General features: G+C 45.7%; 2 non-coding genes across 2 annotated transcripts; both read left to right on the top strand.

The window, feature by feature from the left end:
- The first annotated feature begins 22,666 nt into the window (after positions 1 to 22,666).
- Trnae-cuc lies at positions 22,667 to 22,738 on the top strand. The gene has a single exon. It is a non-coding gene; the product is annotated as a tRNA-Glu (tRNA).
- Positions 22,739 to 24,329: 1,591 nt separating this feature from the next.
- Positions 24,330 to 24,401, top strand: Trnae-cuc. The gene has a single exon. It is a non-coding gene; the product is annotated as a tRNA-Glu (tRNA).
- Positions 24,402 to 26,001: the final 1,600 nt, after the last annotated feature.

The following is a 26,001-nucleotide window of genomic DNA, read 5'->3' as shown; positions in this document are numbered from 1 at the left end:
TGTACTCATGCATCCGCCCCAACACACCTTTTTATATACTTATATACATATCATGACCTCGTGCACATACACACGTGCATACCAACAGATGCACACGAACGTGCATGCATACAAATACACAGACATGCATATACAGACACCTACCTATATACAAATGTGATAAGTTCACAGATGTCATACATTCTATACATGGGTAATACATACATCATACATACTATCAAAACACATACACACACACGATCCATTCGTTCGTTAAATATGCCTTGCCACGTGCGAAGTGGCTGCAAGCGTGAAGTGCACGTGCAAATGTTTGATGTGTAGTTCAGTTGAAAGAAATTGTGCGCAGACCACCCAAACATCAATTGTGATTCGCCAATAGGTTTCTCCACAAAATAAAAATGTTTGACACTTAAGATTTGAATCGCACACACGGGTATGAATAGACCACCCATATCTTGCACACACATCGCGCTGGATGCTTGACCTTAGAAATGGGCCATTGGTGGCCCACTCTGTTCCATGTTCACACCATGCAGCTGAACTAACCATCACGAGGCGGCAAATTAATTTCTTCAAACACAGCGCCCGTGTCCCTATTCCACCAGTTCACATTTCTGATCCAAAAGTAAACTGAAGCTCAAAAGACTGGTGTCACAAATGTATCGGGTCCTATGACAGAGCCGTCGTAAACCCTGCTCACCACCATTGCAGTCGGTGTTCGTCCTCCATGACAGTCGTCCTCGTCGTCGTCTCTGGCTGTGGACATGTCCGAGTCAGCGCCACGAAGTATTCTACGACAGTTCTTGCTTTGAAAATATGGTTGTTGCTGATGGTATACCTGATGTTGTACAACTGTGAACACATTGAGAGATGGTCACATGACCAGCTTCTCCGACTACGTCCCACAAAAGAGAAACCCCACAGGGCCTGCAACAGGCCTGCAGGGAGCTGGGGAAGGTTGGAGGGTTGGTTCACTGTGAGATCTGTGTAGTGGGTGTCGTCCCTCACCTACATGTTCAGTCCCTCTTTTTAAATTGTATCTTGAGCTGGTTCATCACACACTGCGGACTTGCACCTGTCGGAGGCTTTGTGTCGAACACGTGATCTCGCCGTCTTGGAGGCCTTCAGCTTGTCGGCGAGATAACGCCGGGTGTAGCGGGTAGCCATAAAAATGTTAACGGCATTCAACTTGAGGAGTATTTAAAAATTGTTTTTCCCTTTCAAGATGTCTTGTGCATCCAACTGTCGGCTGTTGCGCCATTGGCTCTCACCTGCGCTCGTTGCCAGAGTGACGTAAACATTGGCTGCTGTCGGCCTCACGGAAACTTGGCTCACGGAGCTGTTCCTGGGTGGACGCAGTCACCTGCCTCTTTGCTGAATGTGCTGTGTACGACTACAAAAATCAGAATTACAAGCCAACAAATAAGGATTCTGTGTACTGTTCCAAGTCAAAATGTGAACGAGAACTTGTCACAAACTTTTTTTTAATTCCTCACACGAGTGAATCCAGAGGCGAGGGGCATCGAACGGAAGAATGCGAGTAGCTCTTGACTTCAGAAGTTGATTTTCGTCATCTGAGAAACACGAGGAAGCAACTCTATAGACGTTTACTAGCGACACGATGGGGATCAAAGGTCAAGGAGTCGAATTAGTAATTGCCGCCTTCAGCTCCTCCCCGTCGGTTGTGAGTGGCCCGAAGCAGGTAACGCTGAGTAGTGAGGTGGGCGGGCACGTGCGGTTTTGAACGTGTGATCAAACATAAGAGGAACACGTCGACAGTTAGTATAAAAACAACCAACATCGCTCTCGCCCAAGACACCTGTGACATGAAGAGGAAAGGTGAGCATGCGCAGGCGCCTCGTTAGAACCGTCGCACGTGCAGCGATGAACTGACCCGAGACTCGCGCACCTTCGGCAGCAACGAATGGAAGCCTGGGAAACCAATGAAGTGGAACGGCAAGATGCGGCCAGAGATATTGTCAACCCTGGTGTGATAGTGGATAGTCACTCACCTCTACCTCATCGTCTGGTTACGTCCACGTGCAGAAGAGAAGACAGACTGTCACGCTTCCTTGCAGTAAGGTACGTGATTACGTCACTACGTCGTTACCGTCAGTGTGTTGATAGACATGCTTGCCTGAACACGAGCTTTCCCTTGTATTGTCCCTCAACTTCTCTCTTCCTGTCTCTCGCTCTCTCTCTCTCTCCGCCTCTCTGTCTCTACATGTCTTCGTGACTTGTGGGTCCGACATTCCAGTGGTGCCTCCTGAGCCCCAAAGATAAAGAAGGAAACATGAGGTTTCGGTGTCGGGTACTCCACCCTATGGACACGTGTTAAAGTACGGGTAGCATTCATTCATACGTTCATCTTGGACCACGCACGTGGTCCTGGCGCGACAACATTGAGTGTGACACTATACATAATAGACTATGCATGTCTGTACGATACACGGGTGCATCTGGGTGAGACGGACGTGTGGGTCCTGTTACTTAAATGAACTCTGTCCCGTAGTTCACGCTGTCCGTACACAGGTCTCAACCCTCACGGACACTACGCAGACACTCGTGTTCATTCGATGCGTGTTCACAAGAAAGTATTCTCTTTGTTTCTTTGTTCCCTGTTCAACCCTATGCGCTTGTTCAGACCAGTCAATGTTCACAGCAGTCAGACCATGTTCAGAGTATTACACCATGTTCAGTGTATTCAGCGAGGTAAAGAAGGGTGAAGATGGGTGAAGAAGGGGTAAACCAGGGGTGGGCAATTAATTTTCCCAAGCCGCATGATAAATTGGGATGGTTTTAGAGGGCCGGACTAATATAGTTAACTCCGTTTTACCCAATACTGTATATAAAGTATATATGCTGGCGGGCGGGCCAGCGGGCGGGCCGGTCAGAGACAGGAGACGGGCCGGATCCGGCCCGCGGGCCGGCCTTTGCCCAGGTCTGGGGTAGACCATGCTGGGGTTGGTCAGTGGAGGATCACCGGCGATGCTGGAGGAGGCAGGAGGCAGGACTACAAGTCAGAGAATGTACCCAGCAGGCGCAGCAGCAGTTTATTTAAAGCTGTAAAGTTGTCAAGTTATAAAAGGACCGGATGCCTTCACACCCGAGGTGTTTACCCCAGTGCGTGCCTGTGATTGTAACAGCCGTGATACAGGTGTCTAAATACAGGTGTATTGCTACATATTTATAGTCTTCGTACGTGTATGAGACTGCGTGTGTGTGTGACTATGCCTGTATATGTGTGTATAGGTCTATATATATATATGTGTGTGTGCGTTTGCTTGTTTGTACGTGTTTGTATGTGGTTATGTGTATGTGTCCATAACACACGTATCCATGTTGGTGTCTGTGTGTGTGTGGATGTGTGTCGACGACCTGCTTATATGAACGTGTGGATGTGGATTCAACATGCGTGCCTGCGCTTGTAGCTTCATAATGTCTGACTGTGTATGTCTGTCTGTCTGTGTGTGTGTGCACCAGTTTGCCTTTACAAATACACAACTGTGGAGAACCTGTAAGAAAACATGCCCGTTGTGAGTTCTGCTGTATAAATGAGCAACTCATTGTAACTCACGGACAAACGTTTTTTACTAAGTCCTTGTCATATTTTTTTAATTTATGCAAAGACTATTTTTGTCGTATCACAAACATAAGTTTCACGTTTTTTCCACACTTGAATGTTTCCGCCATCATGTGAACAGTAGCCTTATGTTTTCATCGTTACCTGCGCTTCATGGGCGCTTAAACTGCTGTCCTTTCTCACTTGGACTTGTTTGTCTGTCTTTGTTCCTGGCTATTATTCCTTGTCCGCCGATGACATATGACCAGAGCCTCGGTCTGAGCTGTCATCGCTGTCTATTCTCTCTTCATTGCCGGCCTCGCCTGAGCGAAGATGGCTATCGGACCATTTGGCGCTGTGTAATCTCTAAGAGCCGCCAGACATGTTCGAAGTGTTTATGGCGGCCGCGCGAGATTTGCGACTCACGAACGATTGACGGCAACAAATGCCGCCAGAGTTAACTACCCTTGGTCCTTCAAACAAGTTCCTGTCTTCCGAGCGGAAAAAGAAAGACTGCAGCGGAGACTGAACTGGCACATCACCAGCGGCAGACAAGAAGAGAGAAGGAAGGAGGAAGAGAGTGAACAATTCCTGTATTGAGGGGCCTGCTGCGCATGTCACAGGAAAGTGGTTCAGCACCACAAGGTGTGGTTCAGTGCTGCCAAATAAATTGTAATATCAGTGCGGTGCTGTAGCGGCTACACCTACACTACACACGGATAATAACATATATAAGAATCATGAAGGTATTATCTATATTCACTAACATAAACAATAGTAAGGACTATATTATACTTACACACATACATGTGTAAAGAGATGTTACACACTGCTGCAGCTTTTCTCTTTATTTCTCAGAGAGAGAGAGAGGCGGAGATAGGGGGCGTCCCAATGTGTCGGTCTACCACAGAGGTACTGTTAGCACATTGACACTAACCCCACTAAACTCAACTCTGGGGCATCTTCACATATCTTCTCCTACTCTCTTCCCTTCTTCGGGTCTGGTGTTAACAGCACTCGCCTGACACAGGACCTGAGGTTGAGACCTCACTAGAAGTTGTGAGGACAGCCACACCAAACTGGTCTGTTTGTATCGTCAGTGAGGTCTGCCGTGTCACGTGACCAGACTATGACTGCAGTGGAACACTGAAGGAAGTGTGAGGACATGGCATCCTCCACTAGAGCCAGGGCCGCCATGTTGTTATCACATTATCAGTCCGGCATGACAACAACTGGGTATTTGGGGGCAGACGAACACGAAACATAAGGAAAACCATTGTGCTAGCGGATGATGATGATGATGATGATGATGATGATGATGATGATGATGATGATGATGATGATGATGATGATGATGATGATGATGATGATGAACGATAACAAGAGTGCAAAGACCAGAGGAGGGACTACTTTGCAGTGACAGGCCAAGAAGCACTCTTGAGAAACCTCCCAAGGAGTGAGAGAGAAGTGTTTCCAAAGAGACCTTAGGGCGAGAGGGCGGAGGTGGCTGGGGGCAGCAGACTGGCAACCCTTGTGTCGAGCAAATGCCAACTGTCTCGTATCTCATCGACAAGGGGGGCAAGCAAGGGGTGGGGAGGTGGGAGGATGAACCTAAGAGGGTTGCTTGTAGTCTGTATGCTCGCCTTCAAAGATGGTAGTCTAGAGTGTCTGTGTGTGTGTGTGTGCGTGTGTGTGTGTGTGAGTGTCTGTGTATACATGTTTGTGTGTAAGAGATGATAAGCTGTCAGAACAACATCACTATCAACAAATAATCACAATAATTATTTTAGCCGTTGATTACTGACGGTTATTGGTTACTGATGCCGCATTACGCTTACGTCTGTCTCAGTTCTTGTGGAATAACCTGTGAGAACATCACAGCAGGTCGTTAGTCAGGGGAGAGCTCCCTGCACCGAGACTAACACCTTTTCCGCCGAATCAGCAGCAGAGGAGTGTGTGATGTCCTCATGCATACGTCTGTACGCGTTCACTGGGTGCACCGAGCGTGTGTGCAGCGGGTTTCACAGCTGTGTATTGCAGCTGTGTGTTGGAGCTGTGTGCTGCAGCTGTACGTTGCAGCTGTATGCTGCAGCTGTGTGTTGAAGCTGTGTGTTGCAGCTCTACGTCGTGCTACGCGAAGCTCTGCTGTGTTGCAATCACCTTCACTCACATCTGTAGCCACACCTGACTTATTTTGTTGTTCGGCGACTACTAACCGCGATGTGGGAGCCCGATTCGAGTACTAAACGCAGACTGTTTCAGCGTGATTTGATTGTGTGTAAACAACTGTTGGAAAGGATCGAGTCCGTTTCCTAAGAATACGCTCTATTTTATGAGGAATGTAGTCAGAATGGAGTCGTAGATGATCGGTGTGATGTGGATGAGGGATTACATCCAGTTTGATGCAACGAGTGGCCTTCACATTATTGGTCGATTGATAATGCAAAAGTAATTCTTTATCTTCTAAAGCAGGGATGGGGACCTTGTTCTTCCCGAAGGGCCACGGATAATATAAAATCCTTCACAGGCCATGCAAAATTACCAACGGAAATATTCCAATCCTTCCCCGCTCCTGTGATCAACCAACAAACCACAAAACAAACAAAGACACAAAGAAGCAAGTAACCTAGCAACAAGCCAAGTGACCAGTAAATAAGTCAAGCAAGCAAACAACTCTCAGGAAGGAGTTTAGGGCCGGACCTATTTTTAACACGTACATCTTGGTGATATTATTTACAAGTAAAATGCTCTGTTTACGTTTCTGTTATTTTTTCTCTTTCCTCGCCGTCCTCTACTTTACTAGTTAGAGAATACTAACCAGTAGTTCCAACTATACTAACCAGTAGACCAGTGGTTCTTAACCTGGGTTCGATCCAACCCTAGGGGTTCGGTGAGTCGGTCTCAGGGGTTCGGCGGAGCCCCCGCCACGGAGGTCAAGACACACCCGCAATTCGTGATGACACCAAAGAAGGGTTCGGTGAATGTGCAGATGAAACTTGTGGGTTCGGTTAAGAACCACTGCTCTAGAGTCTTTCAAGTTATTTGTGGCCAGGAGCTGCTGCTTACGGAAATGTCGTGGGCGTGGAGCATAAAACACAAGCATCCACATTTATTTGTTTAACCTTTCATTTACCCTCATAAAGATTTAATTTTGTGTCGCAGGAACAAAAGTGATTGCAGTGTAATGCCAGTGCATTGACAACCCGCAGCCTCAAGCGAGTTTTATTGTTCGTGGACAATACACCGGGGCAGATGTTTCAATGTCCATCACTGTATTCGTGGTTATGATCAGCTGGCGATTAGACACTTTATTGCCCCGCTAAGCTGGCGGCAATCGAAAGAATGTAGTCTTGTCTACATGAAAAAATACAGGGATAATTCACACAGACGCCAGTCTTATGAGCGCGGGATGGGAAAGAGATATAGCGGGGTCACGGGGTACAGAAATTCCAAAAATTCTTCACCTACAGCGCATTCTTCGTGCTCGACCTTTTGACAGCAATATCGCGAAGAGAGCCATAGGTGTTCTCAAGAAATATTAGGCCTTGCTGCTCCCATTGTGTAGGGCTCTTCCCTCTCTCGTATTGTACTCAAAACCTAATATTATGTTCGTCCACCTGTTTCTTTGAAGCTGATTGCTGTGAGGACAAGGACCAGAGCGTTGAGCTGTTTATCGTTAAGAACCTCGGTTGCTGCAAACATCTCTCGCCATTTGCGCTTGTCATTGCTCTTGAGGAGGAACAAATACTTTGGGAAACCTAAGTGCAGTGACTGTTTTCTCTTCTCAAAACTCAAATATTTATCAGTTTGTGAGAAGGTGAGCCTGGACTATTTAGGGTGAGCATCGCTGTCGTAAGAGTGTATGAATGGATATTCTTTACACCAAAACACCAACACTCGGGTGGCTTTCTTGGCAAGATGTTGTCCTACATGACTGTGCAGTCAGAATTGTTCGACTGTGACAAATGGTTAACCAGAACGGCTATTATCTTTAGGCTCATGAATTCCAATCACGTTTAAGCCCTTTAATGGCATAAAATTTGAATATCCTCCATCCAAAAAAAATCATGCCTACACTAGCAAATAAGCTAAAAGCAATTCTTGGTGCTGTGAACTTCTTGTGTGGAGAATCCCTCAACTCAGCATGATGGACAGGTCGTCTCAGTTTCCTTCTTGTGTTCTGATATAGCTCTATGTACATCTTAACAACCTTCTGGAGAGGTTCTTTTTTTTTTTTTAATGAAACTGTACTTTTTACAGTTAATTTTTTTTTTAACTTCTCTCGCCCAATCTTTTCATCACCTTTCCTGAAGAAACTAATTTAGAACTGACTCCATAAAAGCCATACTTCTTTCTGCACTCGTGGTCGAATAGTCTGCGAGCCCAGGACACGGAGCTGGTGGGCGGCAGACGTGAAGACCTGCTGATAGACAAGTGGACATAGAAAAGGCTTTTGACGCGGAAGCTAGCGGGAGGAGTAGCGGAGCCGTGTTCAACAGCACTACCCACATCAGTGCACACACAGTTTTTTATGAAGGGCCAGGAAGTGAAGCAGCGCCCCCATGGTGCGTGGGAGCGCCCTCTGTCCGGAAAAGAGAGTGAGCGAAAATGCGCATGGAACGCAGAGAGGAAACGCTTGTGGGCTTTGGAGGGTTCGGAGCAGTGACTTATGCTCCAGTTTCTCCCTCCCTCGCCCTGAGAGGCAAGAGTGCACAAGCAGTTGTTATCGGGGCTTTAAGGGAAACAAAAACAACAACAAATCAAAGCATTGTCTTCACATGTTTGCACCACTGGGGGAGTATCCACCACATACCCTCCTCCCTCTCTTATTAATCCCACTCTAGTGCACAATGTAGTTTTGTTTTTGTTTTTTTACATCCAATAAACAAAAGAATTGGAGTTTTTGGAGAGCAAATGCCCGTGAAGATTATTCTATTATTAACATTATGAGTATGTTTTGCACTTTGTCACCCAGATCACTTCCGCCGTCTGGGGATAGATGGGTGAAACTGGTCAGAATCATTAGTGATGAGAGCAATGAGTCTTACCGCAAGATGACATGGAGAACTGTAATATCCTTCACAGTAAAATTAATTTATCATGATTTTCCTTTTTTTAATGAGGCAGTCGAGCTTCCTTTTTTGTTTTTGCTTTTTGTTTGCTTGTTTGTTTGTTTTGAGGTTCAAAATGCCTAATTAAAGATATATAAATAAAGAAAGGCATAGCAATACTCATTTTTTAAATTGTGACAGTATCTATTTAGAACAGAGGGGGAAGAGGGTAAACAAGGGCAAACACCTGGACGGAGAATAATAAAACATTGCGCAAACAGCGGAATTATCCTGCCTGTGGCTGTCATCTATCATTTCTTAAGTAAGTCCTTCTGCAAAAAGCAGGTTGTTAATAATAGAAACACCTGTAGATGGTAATTTGAAATATGTCTGCAGGCACTTCTAGACGAGTAATATAGAGAGAAGATTGCTGTAGTTTGGCCAGTACACGTAACACGACCTGTTGACGGCGCGCCACCCAAGTCAGAAAATATTAAAAGTTGTTGATGACGCAACACGACGCCGAGCGCCATCAGCAGACATGACGTTGACACCCACGCTGCACGTGAAGATGAAACACGACCGCCGGCCAGTCACCTGCCCGATATCTACATGTATTTCTTTCTAGTCTTCCTGTTTGTTTGTAGGATCTTCGCAAAAGGTGCAAAATACAGCGCATGCGCTCAGACACCAACGCCCCCCGACCCCTTCCTGCCAATGCTCGGGTGGACGGTGTGGGCGACTGGGTCAGACACTTGTCTTTGTTTTGAAAAACATGTTTCTGCTGCGTTTGAGAGACCGGGCATCAAATATCCTCCAGTGTTGTGTACTCGCATGTCAATGGCCTTTCTTCTCGCGAGAAAATGACTTTGGACTGCGTTGTCAGTCCGTGTGCACCCGAGTTGTGCACCGTCTTGTTGACGCCCTCGGCGGCACGACGTTGTGTTGACGTTGCTCTCTCCTCCAGACGTTGTAAAACGTGGCAGGTGTTCAAGATCGCACGTGCTTTTGTTTTCCTCTCACGCATCGTACTGCACGCGAAATCAAGGTGTTCTCGTTTGTAAATTTCTGGACATCACAAATAGTTGTTTCACACCATTACTAATTATTGAATTACCTCGAGTAGTTAGTGGCTCTGACTCTGTAGTGTATTTGTTAGTACAGCTGAGTGGGGCATGTGTGTATTGTTTGTGTGTATTGTGTGTGTGTGTATTGTTTGTGTGTATTGTTGGTGTGTATTGTTTGTGTGTATTGTTGGTGTGTATTGTCTGTGTGTATTGTTTGTGTGTATTGTTTGTGTGTATTGTCTGTGTGTGTCTGTGTGTATGTGTGTATTGTTGTGTGTATTGTCTGTGTGTATTGTTGTGTGTATTGTTTGTGTGTATTGTTTGTGTGTATTGTCTGTGTGTATTGTCTGTGTGTATTGTTTGTGTGTATTGTTTGTGTGTATGTTTGTGTGTATTGTCTGTGTGTATTGTTGTGTGTGTATTGTTTGTGTGTATTGTTTGTGTGTATTGTTGTGTGTATTGTTTGTGTGTATTGTCTGTGTGTATTGTTCTGTGTGTATTGGTGTGTATTGTTTGTGTGTATTGTGTGTGTATTGTTTGTGTGTATTGTTTGTGTGTATTGTCTGTGTGTATTGTTGTGTGTATTGTTTGTGTGTATTGTTTGTGTGTATGTATTGTTTGTGTGTATTGTGTGTATTGTTGTGTGTATTGTCTGTGTGTATTGTTTGTGTGTATTGTTTGTGTGTATTGTTTGTGTGTATTGTTTGTGTGTATTGTCTGTGTGTATTGTCTGTGTGTATGTTTGTGTGTATTGTTTGTGTGTATTGTTTGTGTGTATTGTTTGTGTGTATGTTGTGTGTATTGTTTGTGTGTATTGTTTGTGTGTATTGTTTGTGTGTATTGTTTGTGTGTATGTATTGTCTGTGTGTATTGTTTGTGTGTATTGTTTGTGTGTATTGTTTGTGTGTATTGTTTGTGTGTATTGTCTGTGTGTATTGTTTGTGTGTATTGTTTGTGTGTATTGTTTGTGTGTATTGTTGGTGTGTATTGTTTGTGTGTATTGTTGGTGTGTATTGTTTGTGTGTATTGTTTGTGTGTATTGTTGGTGTGTATTGTTTGTGTGTATTGTCTGTGTGTATTGTCTGTGTGTATTGTTTGTGTGTATTGTTTGTGTGTATTGTTTGTGTGTATTGTTTGTGTGTATTGTCTGTGTGTATTGTCTGTGTGTATTGTTTGTGTGTATTGTTTGTGTGTATTGTTTGTGTGTATTGTTTGTGTGTATTGTTTGTGTGTATTGTCTGTGTGTATTGTTGGTGTGTATTGTTTGTGTGTATTGTTTGTGTGTATTGTTTGTGTGTATTGTCTGTGTGTATTGTCTGTGTGTATTGTTTGTGTGTATTGTTTGTGTGTATTGTTTGGTGTGTATTGTTTGTGTGTATTGTTGTGTGTATTGTTGTGTGTATTGTTTGTGTGTATTGTTGTGTGTATTGTTGGTGTGTATTTTGTGTGTATTGTTTGTGTGTATTGTTTGTGTGTATTGTCTGTGTGTATTGTTGTGTGTATTGTTTGTGTGTATTGTTGGTGTGTATTGTTGGTGTGTATTGTTTGTGTGTATTGTCTGTGTGTATTGTCTGTGTGTATTGTTTGTGTGTATTGTTTGTGTGTATTGTTTGTGTGTATTGTTTGTGTGTATTGTTTGTGTGTATTGTCTGTGTGTATTGTTGGTGTGTATTGTTTGTGTGTATTGTTGGTGTGTATTGTCTGTGTGTATTGTTTGTCCGGTGCCCACCTAATTCTCCAGAGATATTCGCTTGCACTACAGAAGTGTTAGCGCTGTGTTAGCCAGGTGTTCACTACACGCTAACATGTTTTTACCTGTTTAGTGTCTGCATGTTCAGATGTTACCGCTGGCTTCACAGAAAACAATAGTACGCAGAATGAGTTACCACATACATATTTAACTATAAACCATTGTGATGTCATAATTTGAGAAAGCGTGCCGTGAGAGCGAGGGGGAGATGGGGGACGCAGGAGGAGAAGGAAGAAGGCGAGGGAGCCAGAGGAAGTTGGGGGCTGCGAGTGTCTGGCAGCATCCCGTTTGATCTCTCTGTGCAAAATGTCGCAACTGTTTCCGAACTTGATCTTTCAGCCCGTGAGGTTAGGGGGCAGGAATACCCTTGAAGTGATAGACAGAAAGTTGACAATAACAAAACAGCTGCAGTAGCTACCAGCAGATGGCAACCCACGTCAAGATGGCGGCGCTTGCTGGCATCCTGGAGATTAGCGTCTGCCTCTTGGGCGGACAATGCTCGCAATTTGCTGTTGATGGATTCACAAACAATGATGGGAGAAGAAATGGACGACGACGACGACGACGATGATGATGACGATGATGATGATGATGATGATGACTTATATAGCTTTTCTCCCTTTTAAAACATGAATCTGCATCGATCTTCTTGCCGACACGTGTCCTAACAGACACCTACCAGTAGGACCTAACGCGCCTATGACGTCAGCTAACCAAACAGCAAGGCCTCACGTGCCTATTACGTCGGCATGACGTCATAGAAACACTGACGCTGAAGGCCGGTGTCCACTGTGTGACCCTTTAGCTCTACGCACGACTTAAGGCCACGTGGACGGACGTTTATAGTTTTTTCCCTCGCTGTCCTCGTCGTTATCTAACGACCCTAAAACCATCACGTCTTCAAGAAAATAGGGCGAGAGAGAGAGAAAGGGAGAGAAAGAGCTGCACAAACTACGCTGCATACTTAGAACTATGGGGAGATAACTGCGGTCAGAATGCACTGACTAGCACTTACCTGCGTGGCATAAACGCATTGTTTATCAGACCCGGGTACATCTGAGAGCTTAAACACCCGCATCTGGAAACTTGGGAGTGTGAGGACTGACAGGTAGGGACACACGCCACGCCTCGCGCGGCTCAGGTATCGGGCAAATGTAAGCGGCGCTGGCACCGGGGCCTTTGTGTGCGGGGTGGGCGGCCACCGCTCTCTGGGAGCCAGCCGGGTACCACCTGAACACCTTGCCCGGGGTGGGCGACATTGTTGTCATACCTCGCATCTCCTCCTTGAGAGAAGGGGGAAGGTGAGAGAGCTGGACAAAGTGTACACACGACTGACATAACTGACAACATCCATGAGAGTTATCTAACATATATAAGAGTTATCTGAATATATGTACGAGTTATCTTACCAACGTTTAAGAGTTTTCTCAATATCTATTGTAATATCTATGAGTTATTTCAATATGTATTGCAATATCTATCAGTTATCTCAATATCTGTAAGAGTTATCTGAATATTTATGAGAATTATTTCAATGTCTGTAACAGTTATTTCAATGCCTATGAGAGTTATCTCAATATCTGTAAGAGTTATCTCAATATCTAACGGTGGTCACAACACAGAAGGTGTGTGAGGCGGTGAGCGGTCATTCACCTGACACTCGGGCGAAGTAACCAGAAAATCTGCAGTTAGTGGCCAATGAGCGGTGCATTCAGATATCAGTAGCCTTGTTACAGAAATAAGTGGCAGATGCCAGAACAAAAATAGATACATCATGCATCTCTCTTTTTTTCTGTCTCACACACACACCTACACACACATACATAGGCAGAGAGAGATAAAAGGTAGGAAGGTAGATGTTGAAGAGGAAATATAAATAATAAAGTATTGTAGACACGTTGAACCACTTCTATAAAACTGTAATCAGAAATTGAAGATTACCGTCATTTTTTCTTTCTTTCTTGTATTAGAGAATATTGACAAACCTAACAATTAGCTATGGTAGGCGTGGAAGAAAATGATACATGAATAGATGAACGAAAGAGAGAAAACGAATGAATGAAAATACGACGACTAGCAGTGCAATCCCCGAGGTACATGTCTTACTTTCCCTCACCCTCGGCATCTTTCACATCGCTACATCTTATCTGTTTTGCCGACGAGAACATCAGGAGCCCGTGTAATGCTCGCGTTTAAAAGGGACGAGCAGGTAGAAGCCGCGCCGCCCAGGTGCTCGCAGGGAGGAGGCGCGAGGTTTAGTGCCGGGTGCAGCGGCCTGACGCACCGCAGACCTGAGGGAGGCGATAGGTGAGATAAGGTGGCTAAGTCGGGATGTCGTAAACGGCCCAGTAATTCTAGAATGACATTGCTTACGTGTCGCTCACACACAGACTCCCGTGGCACGGAGGGATACCCAACATCCCACCCCCGCGGTTACTGTGGGACGGAGGAGCCATCAGACTGACGATTAGAGTGGGACAGGAGGAGGAGAGACGGTTAGTGAGGGACGGAGGAGCCATCAGGCTTACGACTAGAGTGGGACAGCAGGAGGGACGGTTAGTGTGGGACTAAGAACCGTTTCAGCTCAGGTCAGACCTTTGATCTTGGAGGTTTGAACACACGTGAACTAAGTATCCTGGTGTTTCTTTGTTTCCTTTTCCAAACGTGCTCGAGCCTGTGAGGAGTCAACTCCCCTTCCCACCCAGCAGAAGTGGGCACGTGATTTATCAGGGGAGGTAATGGAGGCCCAACATGGATGGTTAAGTTAATTTCCACATGCCGAGTTCGAGTCCCACCGACGGTTACACTGTACTGTCGCCTTAAAGCCAAGCTATCATGTTTGTGCAGGTGTGAACGAACAAATATATTACACGTAAAGAATATATAAAGAAAGGACAGTTGACTATAACAAATGTTATGATGTCACTTATTGTATAAAAGCTGTTGACATATATACGTATATAAACCCGTACTTACCATCGTCCTTTCCTCACTTTGTAGCACAACTATGTGCGGATACTGTTTTGGCGGCGTCACAAAATCACGTGACCCCTGGTTTACGGAAATCTTGCGGTCACGTGAGCCAACACAAGGGCAAGTAACTGCAATGCTTCAGGGTCAGAAGGCGTTCAATAGCCGCGGCTTTCATTAACATTCCTGTATAATGGCTAATTGCGGGGCTTTCAGTGACTGCCGCCTATTGTCGCCCCGGAATGTGCACCAGTCTAGAGTTGCCTCCCTGGACACGCCTCTGCCTAGGACTGGGAGACAGAAATGTTCACAGCCAGCAGCGCACAGTGAACAGTCTGCTGTCTTCACATCCGTCCGCACGTCCGTCTCGTAGCTGCTCTTGTCTGTAGGTCCTGGAACTTTTGTCCTTTTATTTGTGGGTGCGTCTATGTGTGTATGTGTGTGTGGTCGCCTGAGTCTGACTGTGTATACTCGCGAAAGTGAGTGGCTAAACGTGATTAGTGGGATACTGAAAAATTGTGAATTGTTTTGGTGATGACAAACGTATGACTTGGCGAACCAGGCTTGTCAACTATTTGCATGACAAATGTTTCTCATTCATTTGACGATATTAACGCTAAACAAATGTTGCTTGAAGTTGCTCTGAGCAGAACAAAAGTGCATTTGACGCCATTAATGCTGGACGAACGAGGTTTGACGTTCTCGCTGACGAACGTGGTTTGACGTTCTCGTGCCTGGGACGTAGTTTGACGTGGCTTTACGTGGCACTGGAGCGCTGGTATGTACGAGTGATAACAGACTTGTTGTTGGCCGTCACACGTGTGTCGTGTTTTGTAGGGGTAGGGCAGTGAAAGGCCGGGTTGTCTTCTCTCCCACGTCGTTGATGAGAATCAGTACCCCTTTCCTCCCACCCTCTTGAGATCAGTCAACTCTCCCGGCATTCCTTGCACTCTGGTCCCCCATCGCACCCACGCGCACTGGCCCGTCGTGTGATGTTGACCTCCTCTCGCCATCTTCATGTGAATCAATGCACGCTTCTGCGCGATTATTTTTTAATTTGTGTGGCGGCGACGAACTCCAGATGGGCTTGATACGCCGGGTGGGGAGGGAGAGGTGAGGGGATGAGGGGATGCTGTGGCAGGCAGGGCTTTATCACAGGGGCTGGGGTGGGAGGGGAATCAGATGTCGTCAGAAGGTTTTACGGAAAAACCCGTTTCGCACTAGCGGCGCACAGGCCCTGTAGGGACACCCCTATGAAACTGCGCATGCTTAATGGTCCGTCACGGGTGCGCAAGGTAGACAACTCGAGAATATTTATCTCCCATCAAGCTCGCCTCCCCTCCGTCTAGGGATGGAAACGAAACAACAATAACCAACAACACTATCCATTTCGATAATTATATGGATGTCCGTACGAGTGTACAGATGAGCGAAGTGAGCGCTAAGCTCATGTTCGAGTGGTTCATCGTGTCAAAGTGAAGCGGACTGTAACTTGGTTTTCCTTCTGTCCTCTACTTCCGGTACCCATCAGCGGCTGCACAGGAGCCACTTTCCTGTCAATGGCCAAATCTTCAAAACGTAGATGTTACATTTACAGAGTGAGGTGCATCAGTCGTTTACAGATTGTTAGGTAGCTTGTTTTCGTGTAATTATTTAACAGTGTTTACATTCCGATGGTACTAAATGTTATCAGGGGCCACTGGAATGGCATGACACCAGGCATGATGTGCAAAATCACATAAAAAGGACCAAAGGGCATGAGTATTGTGTCAAGGACGTGACACAGAAAACGTAAGCTAAGCGGTGGATAGAGACTGTAGATGATGAAGAATTATGAACTTGAATGAAGAGTTAAATAAATAAAAAAAGTCATATCTTAGAGTACATTGTAACATCTTATAAGAATCCATTGTAATAGCTTAAAAAAATACATTGTCATGTCTTATAAGCGAACATCACAATATCTTACAAAAGTACATTGTGATTACATTTTATACATTGTTACATTGTAATGCGGGACAACTGCAGGCGAGGAGGAAGGGTTGGGGAGGAGAGAAACACTGAGAACGTGTGCTGCAAAACTGTGCTGCAATTTATGGATAGTTTAAAACTAATAATTCTCAGTGCTATATACAGGAGACAACTCATACAAAGACCTTAATTATGAAAATAGTCAATTCTCAAATTCGCGGCTGTTAGAAACAGGGAAAAACTGAGAAAACGGCTAATGAGCTTTTCAAGAAGAAAACAAAGGAAAAGTCATGCTAAAGAATCAATTATTCTCTTTGTTGTAGAAAGGAATTTCATACCCAGACACAGGAAGCAGTCAACCCCGCCATGGTTTAGTGGGAAAATAAGAGATAACTCAGTCATTAAGACATAGTTATCTCCACTATCCCACATGTAAACAAACAGATAACTCACACTGAGTTGCGGGAAAGAGTCATTACCACTGTCATACAGGTAAACAGGGAGATAACTCATTCCTCAGAGAGAAAAAGAGCCATTTTCTGACTTTTGTAGGGAAACCACCCTCGTCCTCCATTCACTGTCGCAGCATGTGTGTAACACCTGAGCTAGTGCGGCTCCCACGACAAGTGACGAAGCGACTTGTCTTCACGACGACCGTTGTATAGAAAGGAAATTCCGATGAAACGGGTTTTTTCTGCACCCCTTGTTTGCATTCCCTTGTCATTCCCCACCTCCTGCAGCTGGATCGACAATGCAAGTGATTAATCAGCCATCACCCTGCCCCCATGTCCCCCTCCAACTCCACCCCTTCCCCCTCCCCACTCAGCGCTGTCACACTGACCTGCAGGTGAGCGTTGCATCCATCTTCTTTTTATTTTTCTCTCTCATTCTCTCTCTCTCCTGTCCCTGAGAGCGACTCTGGAGAGGGGCCGGGTGTTTACGTCACACGAGGACAGGTAAGCGGTTGGCGATCCCACTGCAGCTTCCTCTTGGAACAGTGTCACGGGACCGATGTCGAAGTTTACTCAGTAATGTAATGAAAATGAGTGAAACTGGCTTCAAAGCTATCACTTTCATTTTTAATTAAACGTCCACTCGACAACCATGCTTCCAAAAACTCGATCTTTTCCGTAAGCCACAGACTGCAATCCCGGGCGACAAAGAGGGTGGTATCCATTCTACTCCTGCGCCTGGCCCGGCCTCGAACAGGTAGACCTGTGTAATTGTTTGCACCTGTTTGGCTCTCACTGTCTCCTGTACCCCACCCCCAGCCCCACCTGTAGTCCTTACTTGCCGCCCTCCTTGTGGTGACTGGAGGCATAAATATTCCAGCACTTTGCATCAAGAACCATCAGCGCGCAGAGATACTTGAGTATTCAACAGGTTACTTACCTACCTTTCAACCGGTCACTAAGCTCGCACCACATAGAGTATATAACAACTACTCAACTGTCACTAAACTCACACTACTCAGTGTATAGAAATCTTACAGTCAACAGGTGACCAGGTGACACTATGTAGTGGCCGAAGTCAACAACAGGCGACTACACTTGTTCTGTGTAGTGAGTGTAGCCAGCAACAGCAATCAACAGGTAAACACTCACCACGTAGACTAGAGTGTATAGTCAACAACAATCAACAAGTAAACACTCACCACGTAGACTAGATTGTATAGTCAACAGCAATCAACAGGTAAACACTCACCACGTAGACTAGAGTGTATAGTCAACAACAATCAACAAGTAAACACTCACCACGTAGACTAGATTGTATAGTCAACAGCAATCAACAGGTAAACACTCACCACGTAGACTAGAGTGTATAGCCAACAACAATCAACAGGTGAATCAGCTCTGACGATGTAGCACACGGCGTTTGTAATAATTCATCATGAATAGATATCATACCTGTACAGTCTTAGTGAGTAGTTGGCGACTGAGGGTAACAGACCTCCATGTTGAATAATTCTCCAAAACTCAAGTCTGAGCTGAATTCTCTGCAGGTGCACTAATATACTTTTTTAAAATGAACTCATGATGCCTGTATATCGACCTGATCATTCACACTTAAGTGATTGCTCCAGGTATGTAGATGCAGAGCTTCCAGTATGGCGGACCCGGATGTAGTCCTATCAAGCCCCTGTACAGAAAGTTTGCCCCAACTTCGTCATTTCCGGAGTCTAGTGGGATCCGCCCTACGTCCTCCAGCCCAAGACGAAAACTGCTTTGTGTGTTTTCTCACCATCCCTGACTCAGCCTGTCCACCACCCTTCTGCTTCCTGTCTTTTATACTTTTTTTTCTCTCCGCCCATCTCTCTCTTTCTCAGTCACTCATTTCTTTCTGCTCTCCCTTTCATTCCTTTCTTCTCTCCCTTTTAATATTTCTTGGTTCTCTTTAAACCCTTCTTCTCTCTCATTCTGATCTGTTTTTCCTTCTTTCTCGTTCTCTCTCTGATAGAAAACATTGTCAATTTAGTTGTCATGTCCAGGGTGGAAGAAAACATTTGTCTCACAGTTTGCCCATTCCGCGTGAAATAACATTAAAAGTCTGAATTTCTTTGGACAAATTCATCAAGAATACAATGCATTCAATGGTGTCACATGAATTCCACACAACAATCAACTTCCGTTAAACAATTTATCCTCCAGTGTTTGGAAAACTGTAATCCTCCTTCACCTGCCGTGTGATTACAGAGACCTACAGCCACGTGTACTTCGCGAAATGTTACAAGTGGCATAAACAGACAGCTGGCATAACTCTAAACTGTAATGCCTTCACAAGCAATCACAATAATTAACTTTAAAAACTGTAGAAGTCTAAGTTTATTGTAGTGGCAAGGTATGACAGGAATGGAGTTCTTGCCATCGTGCGTGCGTGTTGTATGTGTGTTTATGATTGATAATGTTCATCATCTTGTACCGTTACACTTTCATTTGTATCAGTTCCATTACATTTTAAAGCAGTTTTGTTAGTAGTATGAAACGAACTACAGCTGTATGCAGAAAGGACAGCTGAACTAACTGGAAGGAACTGACCTATTTTGATAAAAATAGCTGATGTGACCCAAATACTTGTTGCCAGTCGCATGCCGGTCGCGATTTCTACATGAAAATAAGGTTTGACCCAGATAACTGCCGTGCTGCGCATGCCTGGGTAACTTCTTTCTTGTCTCCTCACTCTGCGTGCTTGTCTCCCCTGCTGGCGTGCTTGTCTCCCCTGTCTGCGTACTTGTCTCCCCTGCTGGCGTGCTTGTCTCCCCGTGTCCGCGTGCTTGGCAACACCTTGCCTGCCCCGCTATTCCAGTGTCGCGTTCTTCACTCGATGGTTGGTGCAGGCTGACACACATCTCGAGGAGCCAACAGAGAATCCTCACCACGAGAACGAGCGGTCACGTGACTACGACACACCTGGCAGGTCCTGGGCTCGGTTACTGTCAGGTCTTGAAAATAGGTCTCACCTCGCGGGTCTCAAAGTGCGAGTGGAGTTTGCGAAGTTTGGTCTGAATACTTGACTCGCTACTTGAGACACACTCTCATGATCTCACAAGTCCACCCGCTCATGGAGATTCCTGGCTTTGACTGAAGACCTCATACAACCCACCCTGTAGGTCATCAGGTGTCCCATGAAGCTCGAACTCCTTCACATCAGAGCAACTTAATTTTTCTTTTACAAAAATAGGGGACCCCGACAGTCATTTACAAAAACTGGAATGCATAGATCCATTGGATTGATGAGGAGGAGGATGACGACGATGATGATGATGATCAAGCATTTCAACAGCTGTTCCTGTATATAGGATGTAAGACTTTTCAACTCTCTGACTTGGTGTCGCGAATTTCTAGTCTTTGGTGTTGTTTCTGCCTCCCTAGCCGCTCTTTAATCAAAACCCTGTAAGGGAGAGAAAAGGATCTGAAGTAAATTCGAGGAAAATCACCTCAAGTATGTTGTCGTTTGTCTGACATTTTCCTTCTTTCTTTCCTAAAGAGGGTAGTCAAAGGGGCAGGAAACTCCTGGGCGAAGCAAACATGGGCGTGAGAAGGCGGGTGGAGCCGGGTGTTCACAGGCCGCCACGTCTATTGTTGAGGCGGCAGCAAAGGGAGGTAACAACTGCAGGAAGCGGGGCGTGCTTGTTATTGATTCTTTCTTCTCTCATTGCCCTGTGTTGTCGCCCTTGTGAACTTCTGGTCACCGTTAGACACCATTACACAGGCGGACAAAGTTGTTTTGCTGTCGGCGGCACCTGCATGCGATCTCGCCGTGTCCTGCACGTGTGGTCCCCTCGCCCATGTGTCCTGCACGTGTCCACGAACCTGCGGCCTGGGGGCGCTCGTGCCGCTCCTCCACATCTGCAAACACGTGCAAGCACTCGCCCAAGTTTTCTTCATGCGGTTGCCGACATGTTTTGCAACAATTGTATATGGTTTGCTGCTGGCAGCATGGCTTGAGTCAGTATTTGCTTTGTCTTCTTCACACAATCTCTGGGTTTGTTTGTTTTCTTCTTATTGCAGACTTCTACTTTCAAATATATTGGAACATCATGGCGTGCTGTTGATTTACATTGTATGTACGTCACACTTGTCACCTTGTCATCTCACTCTTTCTTTCCTCACTCCCCTATCCCTGTCTTTTCCACCTGTCCCTAACTTGTGAGTGAGTGAGGGTGTGTGTATGTTTACCCATGAATTATATATCTCTCAGTCAGTGTATTTTTGTTTTGCTGGTGTTTCTGCTTCTGTTTAAGTGAGTGGGTGTGGGAGTTAGGAGAGAGAGACTTGAGACAGAAGGCTGAGAGCGGGACAAAGGAAACAGAAAGAATGAGGGAAAGAGAGAACGAGAGATGGAGGGAAGGATGGAGGAAGGGAGTAAAAGAGAGAAAGAGAGATAAGCGAGTGCAACAAATATTATTGCGGAAAATACGGCGGCGAGGTGGCAACACTCGTGGGTCTCGCGCACACAGCGCCACCAGCAAAGTCGTTGCAGGCAGGAGTGTGGCTCACAGGATGACGATAACGACGATAAGATGTGGATGATGACAGACAGCCGTGAAGATAACAGATGATGTATCAATACAAGCAGACCCACGCAGAGGCAAGCAGCTTAGCATACTAGGCTGTGCAGATATGCAGGCAGTGCACCCAGGGTGGACAGGTGTTGTTTGTGATACAAAGCCACAAATAAAACTGAGGTGACAGAGAATTATCGAAAACTTGAATTTGTTAACAACCTATGAGGGGCTTAGTGAATAAGTTTAGGTTGTAAGCTGAATAATATAATGAGCATAAGGTGTGAAACCATGGTGCACGGGTAGACAGACAGACTGAGCAAAACTTGATGAGAAAGGCGGATGTCATAGAAATTAAGTTTTAATTGCTCACATCAGAGATCATGTTTGCTTAACTCGACATTTGAAGAAGTATTTAGTGACTTCTATGTATAAGATTTGCGAATATTATCAGGACAAAACTTATTCAGAAAAAGAATGATTTTCGTATTATTATTACATGTTTAATCCCCACAATGAGAGGCAGGTAAGTAATGTATTTTAAAAATTAAAAATAACAGAACATTTTGGGCATGAAACCAGCGACTACCATATTTTCTATTAACTTGCCAGTCACTTCAATTTCATGATGGAATCGCGTTGGTCTGAACTCTTCGCTTCTGCTTGGAAGTTTCTAGACGCGAATCGCTTATGTTTGTTATGTTCACACCTGTTCACACCTGCTTGTGTGATGCTGCGGCGTATTAGTAAAGGTCGAGGTTAAGCAAAAGTAATAACAACAGATGTTTAAAAAGCGTGTGGGTGCAGATGAATCTACAGGCACATAGAGAAGATTTATTATTGTTGCTGCAATATTTCTCTTCATCACAATTATTGTCAGTATCGTACCACAAGCATCTACACATCGCGAGGTGCACAGGAAGTAGGTGGAGGGACAGGGTATGATGGGAAGTCAGACTCCGCCAAATGTGGATACAAGGAGGCAGGTGGCACTGGCAACACTCGTGTGCTGCTGTCAGGGTATCGCACATGGAATCTTCCACAGTTTACACGACAACTGCGGATAAGGTGATGGCAGTCAGCGAGGTCAGCAAGGTCAGCACGAGCGCGGTGCGATCTCCTCAGGCACACGCACGCGCACACACACACACAGAGCGAAGCAGGCACGCATGCTGGTGGACTGGCGAGCATGGATCACCGAGGAAGAATATTTAAATGTTGTGTAGCACTTACTACTCATGTGAACAACAAGAATCGCACAGTTAGTCGAGCATTAACCGCCACCCGTAACACTCCCAAGTGGTCTAGTGGTTAGGATTTCGCGCTCTCACCGCGACGGCCGGGGTTCGATTCCCCGCTTGGGAATGATTTTTACGCAGTTTTAGCTGTCCTTAAACATAAATTTCCGTTTTGTTTTTGTTTGGTCTTTGTGTGTGTGTGTGTGTGTTTTTGGGGTTTTTTTGTTCATTTGTTTGTTTGTTTGTTTCTGTAGAATGAACTAGTTTGCGTATTTACAATGTTTTTTTAATATCTCACAAGTGAATGAAGGGCTCTGCTCCCGTTTGCCTGTCTACTTCCGTCAAATCTGTATTCCACCTGTGGTCGTTCTCTTTGCTCCCTTTCCGATCCCACACGACTTGCATTCCTCCAACAACATTTGGTCAACACCGCTTTTCTTTCTCTCGTTCACTCACCTGGAATACGGCGCCCCCTTCTCGCAATTCTTCTTTTAAAACATCTTTGAAATCCTGTCTTTCTCTTGTGTACCTCTGATCTTTACATGGTAACACAATCATATATTTATTGTTCATGTACATCGTTTCTTGTTGTCTGCAAGAGAGAGGGAGAGACATTGAGGTGTGAGTGTGTGAGTGAGGGGACGTGTGTGTGTGTGTGGGTGCATATATATTCGTTCATGCCTTTGTTTATCTTGAATTTCCCAAACAAGAACATAAAACGAATGTAATAATATAATAATTATTATTATTATTTATTTTACCATGGTAATCATTTCAAGAACCATGTAACACAACACTTCACTCTTCAGTTGTTCCTAATCTAGTGATTGTCAAGCCTCGATTTCCTCCAGGACGTTTAGTGGGTTGTTGAAGGGGTACTTGCTGTTGTACATCCGCATTTGTCTCGATGGGACAAGGATGTCGCCCTTCTACTCAGCTAAGATTAATTGTTCATGTCTGTTGTTGTTTACTCTTCTTTCACTAATAAATATTCTTTAGTTACAAGCTTGTTTACAACTTTTGTCTGTTGGTTTCTGTGTTGCTTCTATCGTTGTTGTGTCTCGATGAAAGGTATAATAATGGGAGGCAGGGTGGACTCCTGTCTGTCTGCCGAGACCAACAAAGTTCTCCGCTGTAGTCTCGGCGAGCCTTGACAAGGAATATGACTAAACCGGAAGTTTTGTATACACCTGTCTCGTTTAAGTAGTTAACTGGAAAAAAATCTTCTGCTAGCAGTCTAGTAACATAAGTTCGTGGTGTGAGGTTTCGGGTATTCATGTCGGGTACAGAAGCCCCTCAGTGTATAGGGTAAGGCCGCCACTCTACCCTGGTTCCAACATCCCGACAAGCTACGATCTCGCGCTCTCATCCTAACAGCCGGGATTCGACTCCCAGTTTGGAATTTTTGTCTTATACATCGCACTCCAGAGTTTGCTGTACAGCTCTGTTAGCATTTGCAGATGGAAGCTCGTGCATGCGCGCGCGCACACGCACACACGCAGACACTCACACAAACACACAGACACACGCAGACACGCACACACAAGCAAGGAGCAGCTGCTCGGATGCAGGTCGTGTGAGGCCAGCTGCAGGAACATCGCAAGCCACGATGCCAGACAGACAGACAGACGGACAGATGCACTGCTGTACAAGGCTGGAGAACTGCAGGCAGAGAGCTCGCAGAACATAGAGGCACCGCGCGTGGGTGCTGTCAGGATTCCCAAGTGGTCTAGTGGTTAGGATTTCGCGCTCTCACCGCGACGGCCGGGGTTCGATTCCCCGCTTGGGAATGTTATAATTTTTCTTTAATCTCAGTGATTAGGATCAGGAAACTCACCGGAACTTTCGAGTTTTAAATCCTTAGTGTGATTTCCCCCAAAATTTCTTAAATAATATATTTCTTTTCGCTGTCGCAATATTCTCATCTTTATTTCTGGTACTTTTACTTCACAGCAAACTGAGAGAGTAGCTCTGTTTATTGTGCTCTCATAAACCGCTGTTGGAGAGGCTAATGAGAAAAATCTGAGATTTACGGCGAAAACAGTTGCAGGCCCCGCACCAGTCCTCTCGATGTTTGTCACAGTTTGTGCCAGGGGTTGTCCCCATCCACCCCGAGGGAAACCTGATCTCAGTGTGCACTCTCTCTTGTCGCCGGCCCAGTGGCTACAGCGACAGCGAGCTGCATGCCGGGAATGTCGCAGCAGCTGCAGCTGTGGGTGGCGAACATGATTTATATGGCGGCTTAATGAAGGTCCTCGCCCTCACCTCCCTGGTCACCACCCTAATGAACTTGGACAATAGTTTCCTAACTTGACGTGGACAGCTGTTTGCTAGAGAGACTTGGACTTCTTCCTGCCCTTGTCGGGTACATCGGGTACTTTGAGTTCAACAGCCACTTGCCGGCAACATCCACTCGGCAAAGCTTGCCACCTTCACATCTCCACTGATGTCAACAGCTCGTGGGACTTGGTAAGAGCTCTGGCCGAGACCCTGCGGACATCTTGCCGAGTTGTGGTTGTTGCATGACGACGCAAGAACGCCAATCTTGTTGCTTGTTGCAAATGTTGTTGCGCGTTCCATCGACTGAGATGTTGCGGCGAGCAAACACCACGGGGTGGGCTACAAAAATACGGCCGCCGGAACATGTGGACACAGGAAACAAAGCGCCGCCTGCTGCCGGGTGCCTGACCCCTCGGGTACTGCAGGTTACAGCTCCAGGCGACGAATCAAGACCCCGGGTGGCCCATGCCTTGTCGACATGTGTTGACAGGACTACGATTTGTACAGTGAACGGGTGGGGCAGGGGAACATCAAGGTAGTAGAGAGTTGTTCACTTATCACTGTAACCATCTGTCTTTGTCTGTACATTCCCGTTCTGTCGTTCTCTGACCGTTGGAATCACGCAGAGTTTTGCTGAATAACAACCAAGTCGAGGCGGGTTCTGACCCCAAGAGATTTGATTCTGAGAAAGAACAAGCGCGCGACAGCCGTGTCACGTGACCACCTAGCTGGGGTAGGTGGAACTGCTACTTGGATGGCTGGACCAGCAACTTATTATGTCGTCTGCCGTACCCGGCACTGCCTGTACCCGAGGCCTGCAGTCTGTGGACAAGACTTTTCGCGTCAGGTAGCGCCTGGAGGGTCCATCTATCACACGGACCCCCTGCTGAGCCCTCGTCTAATGACTGGCCGCCAGCTTGTGGTTCAACAGGCAAATCGCTGGGTGCTTGTCCTGCCCACCCTGCCACCCAATATCCATATCTACCACCTCCGTGCGCTGTTTGCACAAGCTTTGCCTCTGATTTATGAGAGCCTTTCCTCATCTGTGAAGGCTGTTTGTAGATGAGATGAGATGTCAGGATTATGTCACCACAAAACCCGCCAACAGTT

Source organism: Pomacea canaliculata, linkage group LG1 (assembly GCF_003073045.1).
Source record: "Pomacea canaliculata isolate SZHN2017 linkage group LG1, ASM307304v1, whole genome shotgun sequence".
NCBI lineage: Eukaryota > Metazoa > Mollusca > Gastropoda > Architaenioglossa > Ampullariidae > Pomacea > Pomacea canaliculata.
Note: the sequence above shows the minus strand (reverse complement) of the source record. Positions and strands in the feature narration are given on the sequence as shown.